The sequence below is a fragment of the Echinops telfairi genome, unplaced genomic scaffold, assembly GCF_000313985.2.
Source record: "Echinops telfairi isolate 266 unplaced genomic scaffold, ASM31398v2 ScPeMD7_2;HRSCAF=8, whole genome shotgun sequence".
Lineage (NCBI taxonomy): Eukaryota > Metazoa > Chordata > Mammalia > Afrosoricida > Tenrecidae > Echinops > Echinops telfairi.
In genome coordinates, this window is record NW_022103898.1 from 26,409,948 (window position 1) to 26,419,943 (window position 9,996).

At 38.4% G+C, this 9,996-nt stretch overlaps 1 protein-coding gene across 2 annotated transcripts in view; it reads right to left on the reverse strand.

The window, feature by feature from the left end:
* ANO4 (anoctamin 4) overlaps positions 1–9,996 on the reverse strand; it is a 390,715-nt gene that overhangs the window by 302,472 nt on the left and 78,247 nt on the right. The window contains exon 1 of one of the 2 annotated variants that reach the window (XM_045292181.1): positions 9,484–9,532. The exons of the other annotated variant lie outside the window; for it this stretch is intronic. The gene's annotated coding sequence lies outside the window, so the exon portion shown is untranslated. Of the gene's footprint in view, positions 1–9,483; positions 9,533–9,996 lie in introns of those variants that run through there. 2 annotated transcript variants of the gene reach the window in all.

Here is a 9,996-nt window from a genome sequence, read left to right on the forward strand (position 1 = left end):
TTTCCTCTTGTCCCACTATCATGTTCGGCCTTCATTTGGTTTTCAGTAATTCTTCGCAGTTACATTGCCCTTGATCAAGCCCTACCTGGCCTCCAGCATCACAATTCAAATGTATCTATTCTTACGGTCTTCCTTATTAAAGTCCAACTTTTGTATACATAAAGTGCAATGGAGAATACCATGGCCTGGATCAGGTGCACCTTAGTCTTCAAAGTAGCATCCTTGCTCTTCAGTACTCTAAATGGATCTTATGCAGCACATTTATCTAATGCAATATGTCTTTTGATCTCTTGATTGCTGTTTCCATAAGCATTGATTATAGATTCAAATAAGGAAAAATCCTTGATAACTTTGACCTTTTATCCACTTATCATGGTGTTATCTATTGGTCCGGTAGTGAGGATTTTGGTCTTCCTTACATTGAGTTGTCATCCATACTAAAGGGTTGCTGCTCATGCATGCACAGGTTTATTTATTTTTCAATCTGTATAGACAGATCTCTAAAATCAGGTACCTTGTGGTCAGCAGTGTGAAATGACCAGCTGCTCCGTGTCAGAAAGACGGGGCTTTCTACTCTTGTAAAGAGTTACAATCTTGGAAACTCACAGGGGCAGTTCAACCCTGTCCTACAGAGGCATTCTGATGCTGCATCAACTCAATGGCTGTATGTTTGGTTTAGTTTGGAAAAGCAGCGGATGGCTGCAGGCACGTTCTTTCTGTAATACAGCTGTCTTAGACTTGCTAGTGTGGGCTTAAAAAAAAAAAAGTCAAATGAAAACAATGGTTCCCCAGGAGATCTGCAAGTTCAGTTAAATTCAAGGCAGAGAGGTCAGCTCAGAAGGTTGTGACAACTATGTTTTAGGATTCCCAAGGCAACATCTCGATAGATTTTCTTGAAGGCTAGAGAATGATAATAAAGGCTTGTTAGGAAGAAGTTTTTAAAAACTGAAAACTACACTGGTGAGAAAAAGGTCGGGATATTTGATTGTGGCGTTTTTTGCAATCATGAAAATGCACCTGCTCATTCTCTGACGGCAGTTAGGGAAGTTCTAGGAGAATTCCAGTGGGAGCCTCACTCTCTCTACCTTACAGCCCTAAACTTGGCTCTTTAGACAGCTCTTTGTTCCCCAACCTCAAAAACTACTGAAAAAGAACACAAGTGCAGTCCCTGGAGGACGCCCAAACTGCATTTGGAGCGCGGTGCATCGGAGGTCAGAGTTCTTCAAGGAAAAGTTAGAGAGAGGACAACAGTTATTCTGAACTGAATAGACCCAAATGGAGGCTATCATGAGAAACACCTTGATATTTTTGTTAATGAAGGCTTCTATGATTTTATTGACTCTTAATCACCCTTATATAAACCAACATTTGCCATTTTAAGTGTATAATTCAGTGATGCCAATTACATTCACAATGTGTGTAACTGTCACCAAGATCCATTATGAAAAGCTGTCATCACTCCAAAGGAAATTCAAGATCCCTTAGTAGTAACTATCCTACCTTCCTCCCAGCTCTGGGAAGCATTGATAAACTTTTGTGCTTATGTATTTGCCTGTTCCAGATATTTTAGCGTGTGGAATCATAAAACATTTGTCCTTTGGTGTCTGACTCATTTTGCTTAGTACAATGTTTTCAACAGTCCATCCATGTTGAAGCATTTTTCAGCCTTAATGTATCTTTGTGGTTGAGTAATATTCTGTTATATGTATGTGTCACATCCTGTTTCCTATGCACAGGTATCCTTGAATACATGGTGACTGTAGCACATGTTGCATTTGAGCTAATGTTATAATAAGTGTTATTATGTCTGTTAAAGTTCTGTATCTTTGACTTACTTTAAGTTTCCTGAAACTGAAAGGAGGTCCCAGTCTTCATCATGGCATTCCAAACGCACAGAGCTTCCAATAAAGTAGAAGTTCAATGAACGACTTGTGAACCCATTCCTGTAAAAGGAGCCAGGCCATTCCGAGGACAAATTGCCAAAAAGCCTACACAAGAATTTTTAATTTCTTCTCCTGACCATTGAATATAATGCAAAAACTATATGGGCAAAACTATTCTAAGAAAACAGTAATGTATACAGTGAAAAACAGATGACAACAAAATCATGTAGTCTGATGGAAATCTGCAGGTTACTTAGAAATATAGAAAAATGCCCAGTGGAAAAGAATTAGAAGACAAAATAAATAGATGAAATGGTTGCAACTACAAAGTCCTGTCAGTAAAGAGTAGAAGAATATGTAAGGAGTACAAATGGATCATTGTCTTCCAAATGGCAGAGCATGAGGGAAGTAGTCTACTCTTCATGAGTCTCTTCTAATGTTCACATAATGTTGTTTCAGTCCACACAATAAGAGTTTCAGAAGTAAAAGTAGGTGGGTGGAGATTGAAAGAGATGGAAAGACTACCATGAACCAAACCGACATTGTGAACACTTAGAAATGACAATGGAAAGTGATACAGAGCCAAGTCTGCAAATAAGAAACGTAAAACCAGCTATGGAAACTAAGAAAAGGATCCGATGTCCGATCCAGAAGCAGGAATTGATGCACTTGTGGTCCAGACGGGGTTGAGACTAAGACACAAGAATTTACAGGGGTGGGGCCCACAGCAGACGAGACGCTAAAAGAAATGGGCATGTGGCCATCTGCTATTGAAGTCTTCGACAGGAAGCCCGGAAACTCAGAAGTTCCCCTAGTCTATGAAAAGAGCACTAGCCTAGCCATTCAAGAACATCAAGAAATCTTGATAGTTACACGGGCCATAAAAGAGGGAAGCAGAAAGGGCCAGCCAAGCCTAGTCATGAGTGAGCACAAAGTCTAAATCCACATTAGCGAGATCTAGGCCAGTTAGAAGCAAACATAATATGCTTTGAAGGGGTCCGCGACAAGCCAGGGCACATGGAAGCCATCTCCCTAAGTGCACCCATAAATAACCATGGCAACCAATGCTCCTGTGGAAGAGAAGCTCACGAAGAAAGGCTAGCAACCACATAAGGAAATAGATAAGGAGGAGGAAAAGTAAGTGGGCAAAAATAAAATAATCTTACCCCAAGAACTGAAACAAAAAGTAGGAAAAAAATCTTAATGAGACATTCAAATAAATATCTTTAATGTATTGAATCAGTTAAAAAAAATGAACCAGGACATAACTCAGTAGAGGAAGGAAAAAAAGCCCTGTTATTCTGAAAAATAAACAAAAAGACACTAACTCCAACTACAGAGAGAATTAATAAACTGAGAGACATATCACACAGAACATATTACCCAGAATATAGCACAGAATAATGGAGGCATGGAATTTGAAAGCAGAATCAAGAAATATGAAGTTATAATACTCAAAGTTGTACATACATTCAGCTCTAAAATAAACAGAGAGAATTGATGACCTCTCATCAATTCATATCCAACATGCTAGGAGGGGAAAACTGTACTATAAGAAAACATGGGGCTCTAACGTTTCTAAACTAAGGGCAGCTGCTCGCACGATAAAAACTACTAGCACAACTATAAAACTAAAAGAAGAAAAGTATCTAAAGCAACTTAAGAAAAAGACAACTCACATTAAGGAATCAATAGATTGACGAACATTTCATCAGTTACCAAAGATGCCAAGAAAGCAACAACAACAACCAAATAGCCCCTGACAACGTCTACGAAAGCATGAGCCGAAGGAAAGGAAACGCACTTTTAGAACTGTACCCCCAGCAATACTAGTGTTCACGAGTGAAGCAAAACAAAGACCTTTCCAAAATAATTACACTGCGCTACTTCACTACCCCAGAGCCATCTGTACGGATATTCCTCATTAGGAACTAGACAGGATCCAAAGGAGGAATTTTTTTAAAAAGGAAATAAACTATTAAGCATGTTGATAAATCTACATAAGACATTTGATTATAACAATATTCATAGTGGCTAATTTGAGGTAATCAGTAAGCAGGTATAAGTAAACTATTAAGCGAACATAACATAACATAAAATATAGATGTGAGAGATTTGTAGTTAAGCAGAAGTAGATGCTTATGTTTTGGTGAAGAGGATGGAAATTTTAGCTTTGATAGGGATGCTTGGTAAAGACCTATGGAACTTGATTAATGTTGATAGTAATAAATCAAGGGAGCATGTAATGTAAAATCCTTGAAAGATTCTAAACTAACAGAAGGAAAAGTTGGATAACAACAAAACAATTAAACCAAAATAAAGTAGGAAAGGAAGCAGGAAAATTATATAGAAAAGAACAAAATTAGAAAGCGCATGGGAAACAGAAAGGGACGATTGAGGAACTAGTCCATATTAAGGAGACTAAAGAGGTAAGACAACTAAATGAAATATCTAATCTAGATAGAAAAAGGCAATTTCTATAAAAGACATCATTGGGAGAGTTGGCTAATTTGAATATGGACTCTATAATACATAAAAGAGTTGTATCATCGTTGCATTTCCTAGGTTTGATCATTATGTCATGGTTTATAAGAGAATGTATTTTTTTCTTAGACGATATTTAGGATGACAAAGACTATTTAAATCTGGCTTTCAAAGGGTTCAGAAAAACAGTAGTAGTCATAAAAAGAGGAAGAGAGAGAATATGACAAAAAAAAACATAAGAAAATGTTAACTATCAGTAAATCTTAGAGAAAGGTACATGGGAAGACACTACCTGTTCTTGCAGTCTTCTTATGTAACCTTTAACATAAGAGCACTCACAATCTAAACAGAGTAAAGGACCGTCCCCTACCACATGAGGATAAGAGGAAGCGCGTTCTTAATCTGATGCAAGACCCCACACAACAAAAACCATATTTACAATGCATTACTAAAGGTTTTCTCCTTGAAGAATACAAATACATTTGCCTGCAATCCCTACTTCCACACAGAACTCCTAGTCTTAACCAGGGTAGCTACACAACAAAAGGAAATTAAAAATATGTTTGTAAGAAACGAAAAAAAAAACTATTATTATTTATACTTGATATGATTATGTTCATAGAAAATCCAAGAGAATCAACAAATAAATGACTACAATTAATAAGAAATAGCAATATTTTTATGATAAATTCAGTAAGTTATAAACCAACTTCTAATACAAGAAGCAAATATAAAATAAAGTTTAATAAAATACAATCTGCAACAAAATAAAAATATCAAATACCTAAGACTAAACCTTAGGAAGATCAAAGGCTGCAGTCTTTAGTATGCATTACAACTCCATAATCAAGAACCAACAGTACTGAAAGAAGTCCAAGCTGAACTACAGGCATTAGTTCAAAACAGGTTCCAAGAATTGACCGATTGAAACATTACAACTGACCAACTGAAACATTACAACAAGCTGATAAAGCACTGGAAACACTCACTCAACTAACTGTTTCAACCAACTGCAAGAGAGCCATATTTATGCTGATTCCAAAGAAAGATGATCCAATAAAATGCAGAAATTATCATTAATCTCACAAGCAAGTACAATTTTAATAACAGTTGCAGCAGTACATCAACAAGGAGCTACCAGAAAATCAAGCCTACGCCAAAGAGGACTTTGCACAAGGGGTATCATTGCTGACATTAGATGGATCTTGGTTGAAAGCAGAGAACACCAAAAAAGACATTTACTTGTGTTTTATTGACTATGCAAAGGCATTTGACTGTGTGGAGCATAACAAACTATGCATAACATTGAGAAGAATGGGATTCCCGAACACTTCATTATGCTTATACTGAACCCGTACATGGACCAAGGACAAATTGCAAGGTTTCAAATCAGGAAAGGTGTGCATCAGGGTTGCATCCTCTCACCATAGTTTTTCAATCTGTATGCTGAGCAAATATTCAGAGAAGCTGGATTATATGACTAAGAATGAGACATTAGGCTAACAACCTGTGATATATACAGAGGACACAACCTTGCTTCCTGAAAGTGAGGAAGACTTGAACCACTTGCTGATGAAGATGGGGATTGCAGCCTTCAGTATGGATTACAGCTCAATGTAAAGAAAATTAAAAATCCTCACACTGGACCAATAGGTAACATCATGATAAATGGAGAAAGGATGGACTTTGTCAAAGAGTTCACCTTTCTTGGATCTACCATCAATGCTCATGGAAACAGTTCATGAGATCACAAGGCACATTGCACTGGGCAAATCTGCACAAGACCTATTTAAAGTTTTGAAAAGCAAGGATGTTGCTCTAAGGAAGAAGGTGCATCTACCTGACTGGTCATGGTGTTGTCTTTCAATTGCCTCATACGCATGTCAAAGTTGGACACTGACGAAGAAATGACGAAGAAGAGTAGATGCATTTGAGGTGCTGGTAAAGTATATGGAATGCCTCATGTTATGAACATGGTTGTGAACACAAGGAAGAACAGACTGAAGTTGTCAAGGGTTTCATGCTACCCGAATCCACAATCAATGCTCATGGAAGCAGCAGTTAAGAAATCAAAGAATGTGTTAACATTGGGCAAATCTGTTGCACAAGACTTGCTTAAATTGTTAAGGAGCAAATATGTCACTTTGAAGGCTAAGTGACTCACACCATGATATTTTCAATGGCCTCAGATGCATGTGAAAGTGGAACAATGAATAATCAAGACCAAGGACGAATTGCTGTACTTGAATTATGATGCTGTCAAAGAATATTAAAAGTACTATGGAGTGTGTAGTCGGCGTGCCCAGCGGTGCCGTCTCCCCAGACTCTTTGAATGTCTTCAAATCAAAGCAAGGGCCTACGTGACTTTAGCTCTCCTGAGATGACCAAGCAGCCAAACTACCTCCTGGAGAAAATGGAGAAAGAAAGAACCCACCATAGCCATGATTCTCAATTATCTCTCAGTTATGAAAGCTTTCAAGAAGGCCCTGGTGCTGGTCATGCAGGTGGAAGAGCAGGCCAGCAAAGAAACCAGTCACAAGAAATAGTCCCAGCGATAACTACAAATAAATTTGAAAATAATGGAAGTTTCCCACCAACATTTTGAAGCCCCCTTGTATATCTATCACACAACTCTTGTCTGTTCATTTATTTACAGGTGTAAGCCTTCTTGACAGCACTTACAAGAATCTGTTTGCAAGCTAACATTCCATGATCCATGTAGTTTTTCCATCACCGCTACCCCCCACCCCCAACCCCCACCCCCGCTTTCTGTAGACTGACCCTAGTAACCACCAATAAACTTTGATATCTATAAAAAAAAAAAAAAGTACTATGGATTGTCAATACTTCAGTTTGGAAGAAGTACAGCCAGAATGCTCCTTAGAAGCAAAGATGCCCTGAAAAAAAACCAGTGTGAGGATGGGGCAGGACTGGTAGGGTTTCATTCTATAGCACGTAATGTTGCTCTGAGTCAGAACCAAGTTGATGGCAACTAACAACACCACCACCAACAAGCCCTGACAAAAGGGAGGAAAAGAAAATGAGTGTACCTGTATTGATTTCTCTCTTTATTAACATTAGATTTTAAGAAGGCAAGGAATCATGCTGTAATTTAGAGGGTACAGGTAAGTAATTTTATAGCTTCCATACTATCAGAAGGAAAAATGTAGACTTACTAAATCATGAGTACCAATTTTTATTTTAAAATGATAAAATTATCAAAATGTAAATTTATTTCTAAATTACAGTATTGAAGACAGAATGGGACTGAAACAGTGATTGACTCACAGACTCAATGGAACAAAAATTACTGCATCCCTTTATTAAAAATACTGCTTGATATCTATGTATGAAGGAAAATTTTGCATCTCCTAGAGCAGAGCAAGAGAACCTTTTTCTGCCAGGGTCATGTGGATATTGATAACATCATTCTTGGGCCACACTGGCCACACATTTAATTAAGCCACCGTGCTGCTCTTTGGTGAGGGATGGGAGGCTAGCTAGTAGTAATGACTACATGGGCCTTATACAGCTTGAAGACCAGACATTCCCCACCCCTGTTCTAGCACATAGGGTTGCACAATTATTTGACCTACTGCTCCCTTGGTAGGAAACAAATCACTCAGTTGCCCTCTGGCAATGAAACACTTTTGTACTATAGGCCATAATCCAAGAAAAAATGTACGTATCTGGTTTTACAGCCTTTCTGGGTTGTTGCAGTGGCCCCAGGAAGCAGTGTCATCCTCTCTGGTAAACACTGTTCAAGAGCATTGTATCAGAAAATACCTTCATGGACTGGGGGCAGGAACACTTTTCTTAAATAAGATGCGTAATATATTAACAATAAAGGAAGAGTTCAATAAATTAGACACCACTAAATTTAAGAACTCCTATTCATTAAAAAATGTATTAATGTGCATAGCATTGGGCCTCCACTCAAGTATTCCCTCAATGTAAGAACACTTTGTTCTATTAAACTGGCATTCCATGATGTTCACCATCCTGACACGATCGCTGAAGACAAATGGGTGCATAAGCAAATGTGGTGAAGAAAACTGATGGTGTGTAGCTATCAAATGATAGAGCATCTGGGGTTTTTAAGGCTTGAATGTAAACAAGCGGCCATCTAGCTGAAAAGCAACAAAGCCCACATGGAAGAAGCACACCAGCCTGTGTGTTCACGAAGTGTCGATGGGATCAAGTATCAGGTATCAAAGAACAAAAAATCATATCATTGTGAATGAGGGGGAGTGTGGACTGAGGACTCAAAGCCCATCTGTAGGCAACTGGACATCCCCTTACAGGAGACAGGGTGCAGTATAGCAAGGATGAAACATACAACTTTCCTGTAGTTCTTAATGCTCCCCCCACCACCACCACTATCATGAACCCAATTCTAACTTACAAATTCGGCTAGACCAGAGGATGTACACTGGTCCAGATAGGAACTGGAAACACAGGAAATCCAGGACAGATGAACCCCTCAGGACCAGTGGTGACAGTGGTGATACCAGGAGGGTGGAGGGAAGGTGGGTAGAAAGGAAGAACCAATTACTAGAATCTACATATTAGCCCCGCCCTGGGGGATGGACAACAGAAAAGGGACTGACGGGAGACATCAGAGAATGTAAGACTTGACAAAATAATAATAATTTATAAATTATCAAGGATTAATGGGGTGGGGTGGGGAGGGAGGGGAAAAATGAGGAGCTGATACCAAGGGCTCAAGTAGAAAGCAAATGTTTTGAGAATGATGATGCAACAAATATACAAATGTGCTCGACACAATGGATACATGTATGGATTGTGATAAGAGTTGTATGAGTCCCCAATAAAATGATAAAATTTAAAAAAAGAATGATGGCAACATATGTACAAATAGGCTTGATACAATTGATACATGGATTGTTATAAGAGCTGTGAGAGCCCCCAATAAAATGATCTTTTAATTAATTAAAAAAAGTATTAAGAAGGCAAGTTTCTGAGAAAGTTGTTTGCAGTACATATCCCAGACAAATGGCTTGTACCCTGAAAATAAGAAAAGCTCTACAAGTCAGTAAGAAAAAGACTACAGAAAAATAGAAAAATGGGCAAGATATTTGAACTGGCAACTCACTACGGATGAAATCCAAATGGTTGTGCGATCTATGAATAAGTGCTCCACTTCATTAGCCCGAAGAGAAAGACAAATAAAACCTCAATGTATTAAACTGCTCCCAGGAAAGTTATGCCCTAGTGACATAAGTGGGTTGTGCTTTGGGCTGCTAACTGCAAGGTCAGCAGGTCAAAACCACCAGCCACTCCATGGGAGACAAATTAGGCTTTCTACACCCATAAAAAGTCAGTCTTGAAAATGAACAGGGGGTTCGACCCTGTCCTATAGGGTCGCCATGAGTCAGAATGGTGAGCCTGGTTTTGGTTCGCGTGTACTTCCTTCAACAGTGTCAACAATGCCATGTCACCATATACCTGCTCACCTGGAGTGTCGTCCTTTTTATTTAAATTGCCAAATTAATAAGCAAAAGTCACAACAACTAGTTTTTATTTACATCTTGAAATATTACATATTTTGCAGGTTTGAGTTATGTTTATTGACTAAACCATGAATAGATATGTTTTTTTCTGTTGA